Source organism: Furipterus horrens, unplaced genomic scaffold (genome assembly GCF_987537825.1).
Source record: "Furipterus horrens unplaced genomic scaffold, mFurHor1.1.pri manual_scaffold_5, whole genome shotgun sequence".
Taxonomy (NCBI): Eukaryota; Metazoa; Chordata; class Mammalia; order Chiroptera; family Furipteridae; genus Furipterus; species Furipterus horrens.
In genome coordinates, this window is record NW_028327175.1 from 116,666,917 (window position 1) to 116,686,902 (window position 19,986).

Genomic DNA, 19,986 nt, shown 5'->3' on the forward strand with positions numbered 1-19,986 from the left:
TCTTGAAGATTCAGAGGTTTGCTCCTCAAGAGGAAAGACCAGGCATCCTGGACAGACTGAATACAAAATTTCATCTTTCTCCAAAATCAAAAGTACTCTTAATGTCAATATGCCCCTATAAAGTAAGACAGTCAAATTGGATGATGACACAATTATAGACTGAATGTTTCTGTCCCATCCCAAAATTCATATGTTGGAATCTTATCCCCCTAGGTGGTGGTATTTGTAGGCAGAACCTGTGGGAGATGATTAGGTCAGGAACAGGGAACCCTTCTGAATAGGTAGTATCCTCATAAAAGAGACCCGAGAGAGCTCTCTCACTCCTTCCACTATATGAAAACACAATGAGAAGATACCATCTATGAACCAGGAAGCAGGTTCTCACCAGACACTGAATCTGTCAGCAATTTGATCTTGGACTGTGAGTCCTCAGAATTGTGAAAAATAAATGTTTGTTGTTTAAGCCACTTAGTCTGTGGTATTTTTGTTGTAGCAGCCCGAATGGACTAGGACAGGCTCTAAACATTTTGAAGTGTTCTTTGCATTCTGTATGGGGCCCAGTTCCTTGCAGACACTTTGACAAATAGATTGCTACATTTCAGTGAACTGGCAAAGATTAAAATGCATAGGAAGGATAAATCCATGGTACTCTCATCAGTAAGACTATATCTTCCTGCCAATTATTTTTTGCAGTGCCTCTTTCAAGTCTCTGTTCCTCAGGCTATAGATGAAAGGGTTCAGCATGGGGGTCACCGATGTGTACATCACAGTATTGTGGTGTCCTCCTCAGATAAGTGCAAGGATGAAGGGTTGAAATACATAGCAATGATGATACCATAGAAGAGGGAAACCACAGCCATATGTGAGGCACAGATGGAGAAGGATTTCCATCTTCCTTTGTGAGTGGGACTGTCAGCACAGCACAGGTGATATGAATATACAAAGCCAGGATGCAAACACATGGGGTAATCATGATCAAGGCACCCTCAGTCAGAATCTTCATCTCCTTGAGGTGTCTGTTAGAGCAGGACAGTGTCAGGAAGGGAGTCACATCACCAAAGAAGTAGGGGATGACATTTTCTGCACAGAATGGGAGTCAAGCCATCAGCAAAGTATGCAACAGAACATTCAGGCTGGCAATGATCCATGACCCAATGACCAGCAGAGCATAGAGCTAATAGATCTTCTTTGTTGAGTAGTGTAAGGAGTGGCATGTGGAAATTGTCCATGTCAGCAAGCTCAAAGAGAAAAAACACCTGCATGAGACACCCAGAGAAGGAGATGGTCTGACTCTCAAGTATATTGTTGGCCAGCTTCTTGGAGATGGTATTGGAGAAGAAGCTGATGTCCACTAAGGACAAATTGCTGGGGAAGAAGTACATGGGAGTGTGCAGACAGGAGCTCATGCTAATGGCTAGGAGGATGAGCAGGTTTCCCCAGGATCATAGCCAGGTACATACATGCTCAGGAAGAGGAAAAGATGGGAAGGAGAAGGAACTCAGAGACACTTGACTGGTTTGCCCCTCTCATGAACCTAGGAACCTGAGCCCAGAAGCAGACAAAGCAGAAAAATTTCAAAAACCTATAAAATGATGATTAAGATGGGACAGCTAAGAAGATTGTAAGGATTCCTCCTTAATTTCAAATGCATAAAAGAAACTGCAAAATAGTTATTTTTGGGAGCTCTTTAGATCTTGCTCCTCAGCATGCATATGTCATCAAATAAACTTATACAAGTATTTTTAAAAGGAAGATTGCAAGGGGAAAAGCCAAGTGACATAGGTGAGGTAGTAGAATTTTGCTCGCTGTGTGTTTTTGCCAGTGACAGCCCTCTTTGCACCTCCATTACCTTGTTAGCAAAATGAGGGCAGTGTGCTTATGTAATCACAAGACACTGAGATTTATGTTTTGTTGGTAAGTTGTGTGCTTGAACTTTCTACCATACCATGTATTTTTTAAAAGTGTCACAAAACACTATAGATATAAGAACAGTAATAGAAACAACAAAAACATAAAATAATATGTAAAAATAATAATAAATAATAAAAAAGAATATTAAGAGAGACTAATATTTCTAATGAGTACTATAGAGACTGACATGTAGTAAGCATATACCCTAATGTAGGGTACTGGTGTTATTGATATCATAGGTGATGTTGTCTTAGAGAACATTTCTTAGTTTTGTTTTCTCTAATCTGGACATGTTACACATTCTTTATTTTTAATGCTTACCTAAGGATATTTTATTAATTTGTTAGGGAGAGAAGAAGGGGAGAGAGAGAAAGAAATATCAATTTGAGAAAGAAACACTGATTGCCTCCCATACATGCCCAGACCCCACAACCAGGGATCAAACCCTCAACCTAAGTTGTGCCCTGACCAGGGATCAAACCTGCAACCTTTTGGTGTATGAGATGATGCTCCAGCCACCTGAGCCACCCTGCCAAGGCTGGACATGTTACACATTCTTTACATGTTTGCTCTGAGGATGTTATCAGTGATCAATAACTGCTCCCTGCGTGGTAATGATAATATTGCTGCTGCTGCTTCATGGGCTCACATTTTCAGAGCACTTTACAGAGATCTGACCCAGTCCTTCCTAGCTATGTCCACTGAGCTCTCTAAGTCTAGCTTGTAAAATTAAAATGGAAGTGATCCAGAAGTATGAGCAGAAACTTAGCCAATTTGTGTTCATCACAACTCAGGGTCTCATAAACAGACAAGAAAAATACTGGTCATGACTTGGCAATCACAAGGAACTACTTGATAACCTCAGAACTTCTGTGGTAAAAGACAGACACAAGAACCTATGCACCCCAGTGTTCATAGCAGTGTTGTTTACAATAGCCAAGTACTAGAAACAGCCTAAGTACCCATTAGTAAATGAGTGGATCAAAAAATTGTGGTACATTTACACAATGGAATACTACATGGCAAAAAGAAAGAAGAAACTCCTACCCTTTGTGACAGCACGGATAGAACTGGAGAGTATTATGCTAAGTGAAATAAGCCAGGTGGTGAATAACAAGTACCATATGATCTAACCTATAAGTGGAACCTAATGAACAAAACAAACAAATGAGCAAAATAGAACCAGAGTCATGGAAATAAGGAACAAATTGACAGTAACCAAAGGAGAGGAGAAAGGGGGTAATGGGGGAAAGAAAAGGAAGGGTCTGATCAAGAAACACGTATAAAGGGTCCATCGACATGGACAACAGGGTGAAGATTGACTGTGGGAGCAGCGGTGGGGGGACAGGGGAGAGCAAAGGGGGAAAAATTGGGACAATTGTAATTAAACAACAATAAAATAAAATAAATTTTTTAAAAAGGACACAGTGAAGAGTGCCCCCATGCAGCTTTACACGTTAACAAGCCATTACTGATGAAGTCTCACTGATCTGTCCCTTACTAAGAACAGCAATCTCCATGGTCATGAGAAATCCCAGGTTTGCTTCAGTTTTCCAGAGCTGGTACCTGCCCCACATGCTAATCAGGAGACCTGGGTCAAATGCCACTTGGCTTCCCTGCACTTCTGCCAGCAGTCTGTGACACTCTCACTTCCTTCTCACTGTCATACCAACTGATGAGTACATACTCTTCTCTGAGCATAAATCACAATATCACATGTCCAGCTAGCTAAACTGATACAGCATGAGACTCTCAATCTCTTAATATCAGGGTTGGGTGTGTGATTCCTTTTCTCTTGCATCCTAGACTACAGAGAAGGATGAGAAAACCAGGACTCTCCTTAAATACATACCCAGATGTCTTTGAATGAAAGTGTTTTTAAGTTGGCAAGAAGTAGAAAGATATCCATAGTACTATATCATTTAAAAGAAAGGGACAACCAGATATAATGTGTCCCTGAGGGGATGCTAGAAGCAATAAACATCACATCTATAAGTAAATTTTTCTAATAGCCCCATCAAAATTTCTAGAGTGAAATTCATTTTCTGACACACACATAATGTCCTAGACTCACTTGTCTTTTTCCTGCCCAGACCTGCAACCATTCCTTTCTCTAAGGAACCATATTTTCTTCTAGTAGGGAATGGTATTTAGAAACAAAGACCTGGGTGCTGATTGGTATTGGATTGTCATTAATTACAGTTTTTTGTTGTTGGTGGTGGTGGTGGTCACCTTAACTTTTAAAACAGCTTACTGATTTATCCTTGTGCCTTAAGTGTTCCTTCTCAATCTTTTGTTCAATTCAGCTGATGGAGTAACTCTAGTGGATCATGGTAACTAGATTTTCTTGTTGTTGTTCAAGGGCATTCCTTCCCATTTCCATTCTTTGATCTATTTGGGACACTCCTCCCCTCCTCCATTTCATCCTGGTGATGATGTTCATCACTGGGTTCACAAATGGAATGGATTGTGTTTATGATCCAGGATGACTAGAATACTCCCCTGTTTCATCCAGAATGATTGGTTCATATTTGGGCATATGATCAAAGAAGGAATGATCACAGCCTTGCCTGGAGTTAATAAGTAAACACTGGCAGAGATAAGTTCTATGTACCCTGTGATAGCTAGTCTGGGACAATGTAAATCTGAAGCTACTGGTGGCCATTTTGCCTGCCACAAAAAGAGAGACAATTTCAGAATGAAGCCAAACAGAAGCAAACAAAGTAGAAAGATAAATACAGGTACTATTGTCATTATCTGGGTTCCTAAATCTAGCTTTGCAAGAACTGTGAACTTTGCAATTACATCAACCAATAGATTCCATTTCTCCTTAAGCTGATACACGTTGGTTTTCATCACATGCAAACAATGTCTTTACTACTCTTGTGACTACTCTCCCCCTTCTCCCCAGATCTTTGTGTGAGGGGGGTGTCCTATTTTTGGAGATAGAATAAACAGAACTTGATGTCTCATAACATGTATCTGAAAAAGACAAGAGGGCTCATTATAGCCCTAAGGTTCCTATCCTGAGTTACTGGGGTAGGTGAATAATATTGTACTTATTAATATGCCATATCAGGCAAGGGAATTATTGTTTATAAATTAACCCAAAGTGAAAGATTAGTTAGAAGAACACTCTGATTTCCAGAGGATGGAGATTATGATTAAGTTGCCACTTCTTACCCAGGTGTATGGTTTTTATTAATAACTCTTAAATATTACCAACTCAGAAAACTAAACTTTACAATGCATATGATCAAAAGCTGTATGGGCACCTTAAAGTCAGATTTTGCCTTCAGAACAACTATAGAGTGATATACATTAGATTCAGGAATTCTCTCCTCTTCATTGGCCAATTAATAAATAGACTCAGCAATGGTTCCTATGTTTAACCCATTTACCTCCAAATTATAATATTTAATAGAAGACTTGCCCTCTCTCCTTCTTTCCTTTATGGCTCCTTCACACTTGCTCTGACCAATTGCAGCTGCTCTAACATGTCCAGGTTGGCAGCAGTGGCTGGCATGGGGAAAGGCTGGTGGCAGCTCACTGGACCTGTGCCCCCAAGGGTGGCAGTTGAAGGAGAAAGACCAGGAGGCAGGATGGCAAATACATTGAGGTCTGAAGGTGCCCTCCAAATGTGGCCCTGATGACTGAACTACAGCAAGATGTGGAAGACACAAAGCCTGACAAAGTGCTCTGGAAAAGAGAATAAAGTGGGCTTAGCCCACTCAGAGGCTGAGAATGGTGTGGAGGAGAGAAAGAAGGTCTACAGGTCACCAACAATCCAGTTTTCACTCCGTCCAGTAAGGCCCAGTCCCTAGACCAGAAGAGAATCATGTGCCTGTGGTCAAAATCCAGTTTTGATGGTGCCTCTTTAGCAAGTGATAAGAATGACTGTAGGTTAATCCAGCCAAGATGGAGGTGTATGTAGACGTGCTGCATCTCTCTCCCCAACTAAGAAGGAATACAACTACCTCAAAACTGGAGACAACCAGAAGTTCCAGAAAATCGAGCTGCACAAAAGTTGAAGAAACAAAGATATAAAGAAGAAATACTCATCCAGGCAGGTAGGAGTGGCAGAACCAGGGTGGAGTGGACACAGTGTGGTGGCGGTGGTGGCAACAGCAGCTGTGGCCAGGCAGTGGAAAACACAGTCACACATTTAAAAAAGTAGGGAGAGACACCTGTGGAGAACTCCCATCATGTCACCAGGCCATGTGGCTAATGGCTCCAGCGCTGGGGAAAATAAAGCCTCATTGCTTCTGACTGTGAAAACAAGTGGGGACTGGGGCAGAGGAAGAAACTGCCAATCTCTCAGCAGAGTCTGCTTGTTTAGAGGGCCCCCACAGTCCTAGAATGTCCACAGACCCACCCACCATGGGAACCACAACCAGGGCAACAGCTAGAGGGGCGCCATTCACATATGGGAAGTAGGAGAAGTGCCTGGAAAAGGGGTGAGTGCAACTTCTGTTTCCACAGTCCAGTATAACATAAGTGCTCAAAAAATGTATCAGTAGCAAAGCACTCAGGTCCCTTTTGTGGGCTCAGAGATGGACACCAGCCATGAAGAACAGCAACAGTAGGAGTCTTCAGAGAGTGAAAGACCCATTTTGTAGAGAAGACAGATGTAAAGATTGGAAAGTGCCCAGATTAAAAATAAAAGATAGATGGCAGAGTTGAGGAAGATGGTGGAGGAGTGAGGGGAGGCTGTGTTTGGTTGCTCCCGCGACCTGTCTGTAGTTTAGGCTAATTGTGGACAGAACATCTCAGTTAACATCTGGATACTGGCAGGAGTTGAGCCTTGGCACTGCTGGATCAGAGAAGACCGTCTGGGAGCGATCTGTCTGGCGGGGACGGTGGAAGAGAAAGGGATGAGACGGGATTTCTCCCCGAGCTGCAACTGGCAGTGTGCAAAGATGTTTTAGTGACCCTAAGTTTCCCCAGAGAGGAGTCGGGAGGAGAGCGAGGCTCTGCCCACTGACAGAGCAAGGAATGGGCCAGGTGCCATCTGGCTCTGAGAGGCAAGAAACAGAGTACTGCTGTGTGTGTATGAATGTGTTTTTCCTTTTACTTTTTCTCTTTTGTTTTTTGCGGAGAGGGGAGGAGAGGCTAAGAGTGGGATGAGATTCTTAAGGAATACAGGGGCAGAAGAGTACTTACCCACTCCCCAACCCTCCCACTAGGTCACGCGAGTGTGCACACAGAAGTGCCCCAGTTCACCCGCCCAGGCACAAAATCAACTCGCTTACCAGCGCACAGAGGCCTCCCCTTCCGTAGGAACAGGCAAGCAACCAGTTAGCCTTGGACCTGCGCACTCCAGTGCCCAATGGTCAACCCGCCCCTGGCCTGCACGAAGGAGTGCACTCACCCCTGGCTGAGGCCAAAGGATGGTAAAGTGAACTAGAGGCACTTTGTAATAAGTTTTGGGCACTGGCTCTTGAGAAAGAGCTGGGAGAGCAGTGCACTAGGTCCCAGTACAGAATCACCCACAGTGCTATGGGAGAAACCACTTAGGTAGACTGCTCCCCTCCAAGTGGCATCAGCTGGAGGCAGCAGCTCAACAACTGTATACAAGAAGAGCACACCACAAAGGCAGGAAATAAAAGCAGATCAATCTAAGAAGCAAAAACAAGACCAGTGCCCAAAATGGGGAGGTGAAATAATACCCCACCAAACGGAAACAACACCCCACCAAAAGGAAAGGTGGAATTCCCAGAAGGAGGGATAGGTGAACTAGAAGCAAGCAAACTATCAGACATGGAATTCAGAACAATAGTAATGAGGACGCTCAATGAACTAGACAAACTCAAAGAAAACTACAACGAACTCCAGGGGAACTACGAACAACTCCAGAGAAACTACAAAGAACTCCAGGGAAGCTACAAGGAATTTACTGAGAACTACACCAGCATAAAAAAGGACATAGAAACGATCAATAAGAACCAGGAAGAAATGAAGAATACAATTTCTGAACTGAAGAACACAGTAGAATCAATCAAAAGCAGGCTAAACAAAGCAGAGGATCAGATCAATGTGTTAGAGGACAACGTAGGAAAAAATTCCCAAACAATGCAACAAAATAAAAAAAGACTAAAAAGAATGAATAAGATTTAAGAGAATTGCATGAAAACATGAAACAAAACAATATCCATATCATAGGGATAAAAGAAGGAGAATAAAAGGAGCATGGGATAGAAAACCTGATTGAAAAATTAATGACAGAACATTTTCCTAATTTGATTAGAGAAAAAGCCATGCAAGTCCAGGAATCACAGAAGGTCCCAATGAAGATGAACCCAAAAAGGCCCACTCCAAGGCACATCATAATTAAAATGGCAACATTCAAAGACAAAGAGAGAATCCTAAAAGCAGCAAGAGAGAAACAGCAAATAACATACAAGAGAGCTCCAATAAGACTATCAACTGATTTCTCAACAGAAACACTACAAGCCAGAAGGGAATGGCAAAAAATATTTCAAACAATGAAAAACAAAGGCCTAAAACCAAGACTAATCTATCCAGCAGGGCGCTCTTTCAAAATTGAAGGTGAAATAAGTTTCCCAAACAAAAGAACACTAAAAGAATACATCTCCACCAAACCAGTATTGCAAGAGATTCTAAAGGGAATGCTTTAAGAAAAAGAAAAAAAAAGAGAGAGGGAGAGGAACACAGGTACAAAGGGAAATGAATAAGTACCTGTCAATAATAACCTTAAATGTAAATGGATTATATGCTCTAATCAAAAAACATAGGGTAGCAGAATGGATATGAAAAAATGACCCACATATATGTTGTCTACAAGAGACACACCTCAAAACAAAAGATTTACACAGACTGAAAGTGAAGGGATGGAAAAAAGTATTCCAAGCAAATGGGCATGAAAAAAGAACTGGGGTAACAATACTTATATCAGACAAAATGGATTTCACAGCAAAGGCCATAAAAAGAGACAAAGAAGGATATTTTATAATACTTAAGGGGAAAATCCATCAGGAAGATATAATCCTGGTAAACATATATGCACCCAACATAGGAACACCCAAATATATAAGGAAAATCTTGGAAGACTACAAGAAGGATATCAACAGCAACACACTCATAGAAGGGGACTCTAACATCCCATTGTCATCAATGGACAGGTCTTCAAAGCAAAAAAACACCAAGGATATTGAGGCATTGAACAACACTCTAGATCAAATGGACTTAATTGATATATATAGAACTTTTCGCCCCAAAGAAGCAAAATATACATTCTTTTCAAATGCACATGGGACATTTTCAAAGATAGACCATGTGGTAGGACACAAAACAAGCCTCAACAAATTCAAGAAAATTGAAATTATATCAAGTATCTCCTCAGATCACAATGCCTTGAAACTAGAAATCAACCTCAAGGAAAAAACTCAAAGACATTCAAACTCATGGAGAATGAATAACATGCTATTAAATAATGAACAGGTTAACAATGACATCAAGAAAGAAATCAAGAAGTCTCTGGAAACAAATGATAATGAGCACACAACAGCCCAAAACTTATGGAACACAGCAAAAGCAGTCCTGAGAGGAAAGTTCATAGCAATACAGGCCTACTTAAAAAGGAAAGAAAAATCTCAAATAAAAACTCTAACCCTACATCCCTGGCTGGTGTGGCTCAGTGGATTGAGCGCCAGCCTGCGAACCAAAAGATCACCAGTTTGATTCCCAATTAGGGCACATGCCTGGGTTGCAAGCCAGGTCCCCAGTTGGGGGAATGTGAGAGGCAACTGATGGATGTGTCTCTCATACATGGATGTTTCTCTCCCTCTCTTTCTCCTTCCCATCCCTTCTCTCTAAAAATAAATAAATAAAAAATATATATAAAAAAAATCTAACCCTGCAGCTACAAGAACTAGAAGAACAACAAACAAAGCCCAGAGAGAGTAGAAGGAAAGAAATCATCAAGATCAGAGCAGAATTAAATGACATAGAGACTAAACAAACAATTCAAAAGATCAACAAAAGTGGAAGCTAGTTCTTTGAAAAGATAAACAAAACTGACAAGCCTTTAGCCAGGCTCATTAAAATAAAGGAGAGAGAACCCAAATAAACAAAATCAGAAGTGAAAGAGGAGAGATCACAACCGATATCACAGAAATACAAAGGATTGTTAGAAATTACTACAAACAACTATATGGCAAGAAACTTGACAACCTAGGTGAAATGGACAATTTTCTGGGAACATATAATCTTCCAAAACTGAATCAAGAAGAAGCAGAAAGCCCAAACAGTCCGATAACAAAGAGTGAAATTGAAAGAGTAATCCAAAAACTCCTGGCACACAAAAACCCTGGACTGGAGGTCTTCACAGGCAAATTTTACAAAACATTTAGGGACTTGAACCTGCAACCTTTTAGTGCACAGGATGATGCTCCAACCCACTGAGCCAACCAGCCAGGGTCTACAAAACATTTAGGAGAAAACTAACACCTACTCTTCTCAAACTATTACAAAAAATCCAAGAAGAGGGAAGACTCCCAAACTCTTTCTATGAAGACAGTATTACCCTAATTCCAAAATCAGGTCAAGACACAACAAAGAAAGAAAACTACAGTCCAATATCACTGATGAACATAGATGCTAAAATCTTCAACAAAATATTGGCAAACCAGATCCAGCAACACATTAAAAAGATCATACACAGGACTTCTGGCCAAGATGGAGGTGTAGACAGATACGCTGTGTCTCCCTCCACAACTAAGAAGTAACACAACTACCTCAAAACTAGAAACAACCAGAAGTTCCAGAAAATCAAACTGCATGGAAGTCCAGCAAAGAAAGATGTAAAGAAATACTCATCCAGACAGGGAGGAGGGGAGGATCCAGGGTGGAGAGACGTGGTGTGGTGGCAGCAGAAGCAGCCGGTGGTGGCAGGCCAGCAGAAAGCATAGTCACACGTTTCAAAAAGTCAGGAGGGACACCTGGGGAGCGTTCCCAGGTCCTCATCAGACCTCGCAGCCCATGGCCCCCAGCACTGGGAAAATCAAGCCTCATTGCTTCTGACTGCGCAGACCAGTGGGGGGTTGGAGTGGAGGCAGAAACTGCCAGTCTCAGCAGAGTCCGCTTGTTTAAAGGGCCCCCACGGTCCTAGAAGGTCAGCAGACCCACCCACCTGGGAACAACGGCCAGGGCAGCAGCCAGAGGAGCACAAGTCTGGTGTGGAAGTGGGAGAGGTGCCTGGAAAAGGGGTGAGTACTGGGCAGGCGGCATTGTTCCCTCTTGGACCCCTCCCCCACATACAGCGCCACAACGTGGTGAAACGGGTCCCGCTGTACTGATGAATCCCTAAGGCTCTGTTCCATACAATGTAACAGGAGCGACAGCTCTACCTGGGGCGCAGAGGCAAACAAACACAGAGCCTGTCAGAATGAGGAAACAGAGACATGTGGCCCAAAAGAGGAAATGGATCAAGTTTCCAGTGGAAGAACTAAGCGATGAGGAGATAGCCAACCTAACAGATGAGGAGATACACAACCTAACAGGTGAAGAATTCAAAACATTGATGAAAAAGATGCTCATAGGCTTGACAGATATGCTTGAGTATGGCAAACACATAAGAGAAGAAGTGAAGGCTATGCTAAGTGAAACAAAGGAAAATCCACACAAAACCAATGGTGAAGGGAAAGAAACCGGGGTTCATATCAATGATTTGAAACATAAGGAAGAAAAAAACAGTCAACCAGTGCAAAATGAGGAATCAAGAATTGAAAAAAATGAGCAAAACTTCCCAAATTTTGTGAAGGAAATGGACATACAGGTCCGGGAAGCACGGAGGGTCCCAGGCGAGCTGGACCCAGAGGGAAACACACCAGGATGCATCATGATTGAGATGCCAAAGGTGAAAGATAAAAAACAGAGTCCTGGGGGTAGCAAGAGAGAGGCAGAGAGTTGCCTACAGGGGAGTGCCTATAGGACTATCAGCTGATTTCTCAGAGGACACTTTGCAGGCAGGAAGGGACTGGCGAGAAGTTTTCAATGTGATGAAAAGCAACCTACAACCAAGATTACTCTATCCAGGAAAGCTATCACTTGAAATGGAAGAGCAGATGAAGTGCTTCCCAGACAAGATGTAGCTAAAGGAGCTCATCGTCACCAAACCAGTATTATATGAAATGTCAAAAGGACTTACTTAAGAAAAAGATCAAAACTATGAACACTAAAATGACAACAAACTCACAACTATCAACAACTGAATCTAAAAAATAAAAACAAAATCCAAGTAAGCAAGTCAGAATAGGAATAGAATCATAGGTATGGGGATCATTTGGAGAGTTATCAGCTGGGAAGGGAGAGGGGGAGAAATGGGGAAATGGTTCAGGGACTAAGAAGCATAATTAGTTGGTACAAAATAGACAGGCAGATGTTAAGAGTAATATAGGAAATGGTGAAGCCGAAGAACTTATATGCATGACACATGGACATGAACTAAGGGGGGGGTGGGATTGCTGGAGGGAAGGGGGGGTACTGGGCAGAGGGAAGCAAAGGGGAAAAAAATTGGGACTATTGTAACAACATAATCAATAAAATATACTTTTTAAAAAAGAGATCATACACCATGATCAAGTGGGATTCATCCCAGGGATGCAAGGATGGTTTAATATTTGCAAATCAACAAATGTAATACAAGAGACAAAAACCACATGATCATATCAATAAATGCTGAAAAGGCATTTGATAAAGTACAACACCCATTTATGATGAAAACACTCAGCAAACTGGGAATAGAGGGAGCATACCTCAACATAATAAAGGCCATTACAAGAAACCTGAAGCCAATATCATACTCAATGGACAAAACTGAAGGCATTCCCCCTGAGAATAGAAACGAGACAGGGAAGTCCACTCTCTGCACTCCTATTCAACAGTGTTGGAAGTTCTAGCCACAGCAATCAGACAAGAAAAAGAAATAAAAGGCATCCAAATTGGAAAAGAAGAAATAAAACTGTCATTATTTGCAGATGACATGATAGTGTACATAGAAAACCTTATAGACTCCACGAAAAAACTACTCGACCTAATAAGTAAACTTGGCAAAATAGCAGGGTACAAAGTCAATATTCAGAAATCAAAGGCATTTCTGTACACCAACAATAAAATATCAGAGAAACTAGGAAAAAAAATCCCATTTACTATAGCAACAAGAAAAATAAAGTGTCTAGGAATAAATTTAACCAAAGAGATAAAAGACCTGTACATGGAAAACTACATGACACTTAAGAAAGAAAATAAAGAAGATACAAATAAATGGAAGCATATGCCATGTTCAGGAGTGGGAAGAATCAACATCATTAAAATGTCTATACTACCCAAAGCAACTTATACATTCAATGCAATCCCTATTAAAATACCAGTGATGTATTTCATAGACCTAGAACAAATACTTCAGAAGTTTATATGGAACCAAAAAGACCCCAAATAGCCACAGCAATCTTGAGACAGAAGAACACAATAGAAGGAATCACAATACCTGACATCAAACTATACTACAAGGCCACTGTAATCAGAACAGCCTGGTACTGGCATAAGAACAGATATATAGATCAATGGAAGAGAATAGAGAGCCCATATAGACCCAGGTCTATATGGTAAACTAATATTCAACAAAGGGGCAAGGAACATAAAATAGAATGAGAAGAGCCTCTTCAACAAATGGTGCTGGGAGACCTGGACAGGGACATGCAAAAAAATGAAACTAGACCACCAACTTACACCATACACCAGAATAAACTCAAAATGGATCAAAGACTTAAATGTAAGCCGTGATACCATAAAAGTCCTAGAGGAAAAAATAGGCAGGAAAATTTCAGATATCCCACGTAGCAATATTTTCACTGACATATCTCCCAAGGCAAGGGAAATAAAGGAAAGAATAAACAAATGGGACTACATCAAACTAAAAAGTTTCTGCTCAGCTAAAGAAAACATCAGCAAGATGTAAAGGAAACCAACCATATGGGAAAATATATTCGCCAATGACATCTCAGACAAGGGATTGATCTCCAAAATATATAAAGAACTCATACGACTCAACACCAAGAAGACAGACAACCCAATTAAAAAATGGACAAAGGATCTGAACAAACACTTCTCCAAAGAGGACATACAGAGGGTCCATAGACATATGAAAGAATTCTCAACATCACTAGCCATCAGAGAGATGCAAATAAAAACCACAATGAGATACCACCTCACACCAGTCAGAATGGCCATCATCAACAAATCAACAAACAACTTGTGCTGGAAAGGATGCGGAGAAATGGGAACCCTGGTGCATTGCTGGTAGAAATGCAGACTGGTGCAGCCACTATGGAAAAGAGTTTGGAATTTCCTCAAAAAACTAAAAATGGAACTGCCTTTTGAACCAGCAATTCCGTTGCTAGGATTATATCCAAAAAATCCTGAAATACCAATTCAAAAGAACCTATGCACCCCTATGTTCATAGCAGCACTATTCACAATAGCCAAGTGCTGGAAACAACCTAAGCGCCCATCTGTAGATGAGTGGATCAAAAAATTGTGCTACATTTACACAATGGAGTACTATGTAGCAGAAAGAAAGAAGGAACTTCTACTATTTTCAACAACATGGATGGAACTAGAGAGAATTATGCTTAGCGAAATAAGCCAGGCAACAAAAGAAAAATACCTTATATTGTCGCCTGTTACAGGAAACTAATGAACAACACAAACAAATGAGCAAAATTGAACCAGAGGTATGTAAACAAGAAGTAGACCAACAGTAACAAGAGGGAAGGTGGGAGGGAGAGAAGGGGGTAAGAAAAGGAAGGGTCTAGTCAAAGAACATGTATAAATGACCCACAGACATGGACAACTGAGTGGAGACTAAATGTTGGAGAAGGAGGGAACAGGGAGCAGGGAAGCAACAAGGGAAAAAAGTGAGACAACTGTAAGGGGAAAAAAAAAATTTTAGTGGGGGAAAAATGAAAATATGAAGAATGGAAATGCCAGTCCAGTGAACATTAGAAGGACAAAGATTTTCCTTCACACTGTATATTTTTCTCCCTTTCTGATCCGTCCAGAGTTTTGGCATTCTAAAGAAGTAAGTAATGACATAAGTTTATTTGCATAAAACTAATAAGATCAGTTGTTAATAGAGGTTTTGTTTTCTTTTTTTTTTTTTTTTTTTTGACCAAGACTTTGACTGGAATGTCAAGGCTAAAGGAGACATGCTTGGGCTCAGGTTGTTACCAAAAAGCCCTGAGGAACTGGGAATGGCTTTTGAAGGTAATAAAAGCCAGCGAGATAAAAGGCCTGGTACCATGGTTGGTTGTGCAGTCCACAGCAATCTTTCCAGGGAAGGAACAAAGGTTGTTTTCCTGAAAGATGGCTAGAAGGGACCTTAAGACACAATAAAAAACCAGAAGGACTTGGAAAAGACAGGTGTATACAAACAAGGCTGAATGCCAGGTATGTGGCCCAGCTTCTGTGCCCGGAAGAGCAGACTGAAGGTCACCCTAAATGTTCCTTGGGTAAGTTCCAGCAAAGCAGAACTAAAGATCATAAGTGATCATTTGCTGCTCTTGTTGTGTTTATGCAAATAAACAGGATAAATTAAAAGTGGACTTAATGCAGTCCCTTTAATGACAAGGAGGGTAATCTTAGGGAGAAAAATTATTATTCAAGGAAAATCACAATGATCAGTGGTAGACTATAAAGTAGTGCAGCTAACCATCTTAAAAGTTTCTTTTCATTTAAAATATGTTTTCACTTGAAAGTTAAACCATGTCTGTGGTATCATCAAAGATATTTAAGTTACAGGCAAGAAGAATGTCAAGTGCCTTGCAAATGGATGTCTTTCCAATAAGACAGTCTTACAGATTTAGAGACTTGTTTGCAGGTTATGTTACATAAATTAACATGTGTTTTCTGTTTTCAAAGGGCATAAGCCTATGACCGCATTACCAGAGTGATTGTCTGTATGTATAGGCCTCACTTAATCCTGTCTGCATCGCTTCCTCCTGAGACTCAACGGTTTGGCTGAACTAAGTGGCTGGGTTGGTGAAGTATGGGGTGGTCTGTGGGCTTTACTTTAAAACTGGTTTCTCTTTTCTATCCTAATGGCTTGGGGAGAAAGAGCCCAGAGGTCTGAGAGGGGGGAAACCTAAAATATTTCCCTCAGCCCAAACTAAGTATAATGGGCAAAATGGTTTTGGACAGGTGAGATGTGCCTGGCACACCTTCCTCCAAAGAAGCCCCTTTTTTCCCTAATGTGGGACATTGAAAAATTAATACCTGCCTTTTGTCATCTAGAGGTTATGGATTGAATAATGTCTTTTAACCCTTTTTGCCAAATCTGTTGCCCCCAGAATACAACAAGGATGCCAGCCTATTAAACCAAGCACGCCGTTGTCTGGAGACAGCCAACTGACCTGGAGTCTGCACGATCCTTCCCCATGTGGAAAGACCACCCTCCCCCCCCCCCACACCTCCACTCTTATTAGGGATTTCTGGACCCAAGGGTAGGTAGGACGACGACCATGTTCAGCTTGAAGCAGCTAGAGGAGCACGAGACCTTCGCCCATTGTCCTTTATAAGATTATAAAGGGTCCTAATATCTGAGAGGGAGGAATTGTTATTTTTTATTGTTAAAATAATTAAGTAACCACATATTTATTAGAAGAAGAAGAAGAAGAAGAAGAAGAAGAAGAAGAAGAAGAGGAATATATGAAAGGGTGAAACGGGAGAGCTTGTATGTACGAACCACGGGCATGGACTTAGGCAGGATTGCTGGGGGAGGGCGGTGCTGGGTGGAGGGGAATAAAGAGGAAAAAATTGGAACTATTGTAACAATATAATCAATAAAATACACTTAAAAATTAAAAGAAAGGATGAAATAAACAGTCAACCAGTACAGAATGAAGAAACAAGAATTGAAAAAAAACAAAAAGAGGCTTAGGAGCCTCTGGGACAACTTTAAACGTGCCAACATCCAAATCATGGGGATGCCAGGAGAAGAGGAAGAGCAAGAAATTGAAAACTTATGTGAAAAAATAATGAAGGGGAGCTTTCCTAATTTGGTGAAGGAAATAGACATACAAGTCCAGGAAGCACAGAGTCCCAAACAAGCTAGACCCAAGGAGAACCACAACAAGACACATCATCATTAGAATGCCAAAGGTTAAAGATAAAGAGAGAACCTTCAAAGCAGCAAGAGAAAAGCAGAGAGTTACCTACAAAGAGGTGCCTATAAGACTATCAGTGGATTTCCCTAAAGAAACTTTGCAGGCAAAAAGGGACTGGCAAGAAGTATTCAAAGTGGTGAAAAGCGAGGACCTTCTTACTACCAAGATTACACTATCTAGCAAAGCTATCACTGGGAATGCAAGGGCAGGTAAAGTGCTTCCCAGACACAGTAAAGCTAAAGGAGTTCATCATCACCAAGCCCTTATATGAAATGTTAAAGGGACTTATTTAAGAAAAAGAGGATCAAAACTATGAACATTAAAATGACTACAAACTCACAACTATCAACAACAGAACGTAAAAAATTAAAAACAAAAACAAACTAAGCAAACAACCAGAACAGGAACAGAGTCATAGGTACAAAGGTCATTTGAAGGGTTATCAGCTGGGAGGGGGAGGAGGAGAAATGGGGAAGTGGTGCAGGGACTAAGAAGCATAATTGGTTGGTACAAAATAGACAGGGGGAAGTTAAGAATAATATAGGAAAGGGAGAAGCCAAAAAACTTATATGTATGACACACAGACATAAACTAAGGGGGGTGGGATTGCTGAAGAAAGGTGGGTAGTGGGCAGAGGGGAGCAAAGGGAAAAGAAATTGGGACAACTGTAACAGCATAATCAATAAAACATACTTAAAATTTTTTAATTAAAAAAAAAAGAATGACTGTAAAACAGAAAGCAAAAATGACTCTAAGACTGAAAAGAAAAAGTCTTCATCTTCCAGCCAGTACAAAGCAAATACACACTTTCACAAGTTGTTTCTTGGTGTCCCAATTGAGAAATCACTGAGGCAAAATTTCACCTGTGTTCTGCAGAAAGAATTATTATACCAGGGGAAGCTCTTTTCATAAGAAAATTGACTTTTCATTTCAAGGTCTTTGGAAAAGATACTAAGATGTCTATTCCAGCTTTCTCTGATCATTGGCTCAGTTGGCTGAATCATCATTGTACACCAAAAGGTTTTGGGTTTGATTCCCAGTCAGGGAACATACCTGGGTGGCAGTTTGATGCCAGGTTGGGGCATATAAAGGAGGCAACTGATTGATTTCTCTCTGTCTCTCTCTGTCTCTCTCTGTCTCTGTCTGTCTGTCTCTCTCTCTCTCTCTCTCTCTCTCTCTCTTCTTCTCTCTCCAAAATCAATAAGCATATCCTTGGATGAGGATTAAAAAAAAAAAAAGCAACTCAGCCCTTCTGGTGCCAAATGCTCTGATTATAGCAACATTCACAGACAGGTACATATTTGTTTTCTTACTCTCCAGATATTCATCTTATAAACTACTAAAATCTATCTGTGGACACCTAGAAAATACAAGTGTTGGTAACAGTCCCTAGTCATCTTCTCTTGAAAACAGTTTCCAGTTCTGGGAAGGCTGCCCTTCATCTCTGCCTCTGGATTTCAATGATGAATTCTTAGGTCTGGATAGAGTGTTTCAACAAAGTAGGCAAGACATGTAAGGAAACAGCAGTTCTGGTTCTCAGACTTCCAAATTCGAGAACTCTAGAGACTTCTATGTGACAAAATTCCAGACAGTTCTGGATGTCTCCAAGGGAAAAGCAAAACCAACTAGCACAGATGCCCATTTGAAAACAGTATCTGAAGGAAAAGCCATGTCAGTCAGAAATCACTGGAATATTATACGAAGTCAAGTCTCAGAAATGTCTAACTCTCTCCCATATTCTAATATTCTATACAAATGTTGTCTGTTAATTATTCATCTCGAACTTCTACATGAGATACAGAATTAATATTCTGGAGGAGCAGCTGTGGTCACGAACCTCCATTATGAACACCCATCATACTGAACAAGCAGTGCCATCCAGACTTTGGTCACAAGAACAATTAAATGTGGAGATCCTCTGCTAAGAGCTTGCAATGAACATAATGAAATTAGAAAAGATACAGAACAACTTACAAAGGTTGTTTGAGAATGGTGACTGACCCAACTGATTGCTTGGGCCAACATGATACCTCACACTTCTCTTTGAAGAAGGTGCTACTGGAGGCGGCGTTCTGTTGGAGCGCTCCCTGCTGGCCAAAGGAGTGAACAGCGAGGCATCCCCAGCCATGTTTGCACTTGGAGGTGTCCAGCTCAGGAAGTGGGAGGTGGGGAGTAATTTTGTTCCAGTGCAATAAAAGTTGACCTTAACTCACTGAGGAAGTTTTCAGTGCTGCTGCTTAAATAAAACAGACCCATCCCAGGAGGTCTCAGAAACTGTTGGACACTCTTGGATGACTGTGGTTCAGCAGCCATGGTGACTGTGTCAGCAAGCACCCTCCAGAACACACCGTTTTACTCCTTCCCACCCTCCCTTACACCCCAGCCCTCAAACTAAGACACATATTTTGTACCAACAAACCCGATATGGTCACTTAAAGAATTAGCCATAACTCTCCAAAGGTAATAAAGAGCCCTATTGGACAGACTTGCTTCAAAGAAATAACACCAGCATTTTCTCTCTTTTTCCCTTCTATTGTTATGTTCTGGTTTAAAGCATCTGTGTATCTTAATTTCTCAATTGAATATTGGCAAGAACATTGGGCAAAGCAGATAAACCATCCCATTTATGTTTTGTTTTGTTCCTCTAATACTTAACTGGACTTATTCTCACCCACCCAAGTCAAGAATCTGTGAGACATGGGACTGAAGTATTTAATAAACTTACTCTGAAACCAAAACTAATCTTTAAACCAAAATATAATGTGATTTGATACAGGATGAAAAATACTGAATTTTTAAGATTATAGGTGAACTATGTTACTTTTGAAAAAGGATATCTGTATTAAATGTTAAAACCCATTTCAGCATCATGATAGCATGCTTTTTTTTTTCT

At 40.9% G+C, this 19,986-nt stretch overlaps 2 pseudogenes; one reads left to right on the top strand and one right to left on the bottom strand.

The window, feature by feature from the left end:
• Positions 1-663: 663 nt before the first annotated feature.
• On the bottom strand, positions 664-1,458 carry LOC150009377 (olfactory receptor 1F1-like; annotated as a pseudogene).
• Positions 1,459-5,560: 4,102 nt separating this feature from the next.
• On the top strand, positions 5,561-19,093 carry LOC150009378 (GRAM domain-containing protein 2B-like; annotated as a pseudogene).
• The last annotated feature ends 893 nt before the right edge of the window (positions 19,094-19,986 follow it).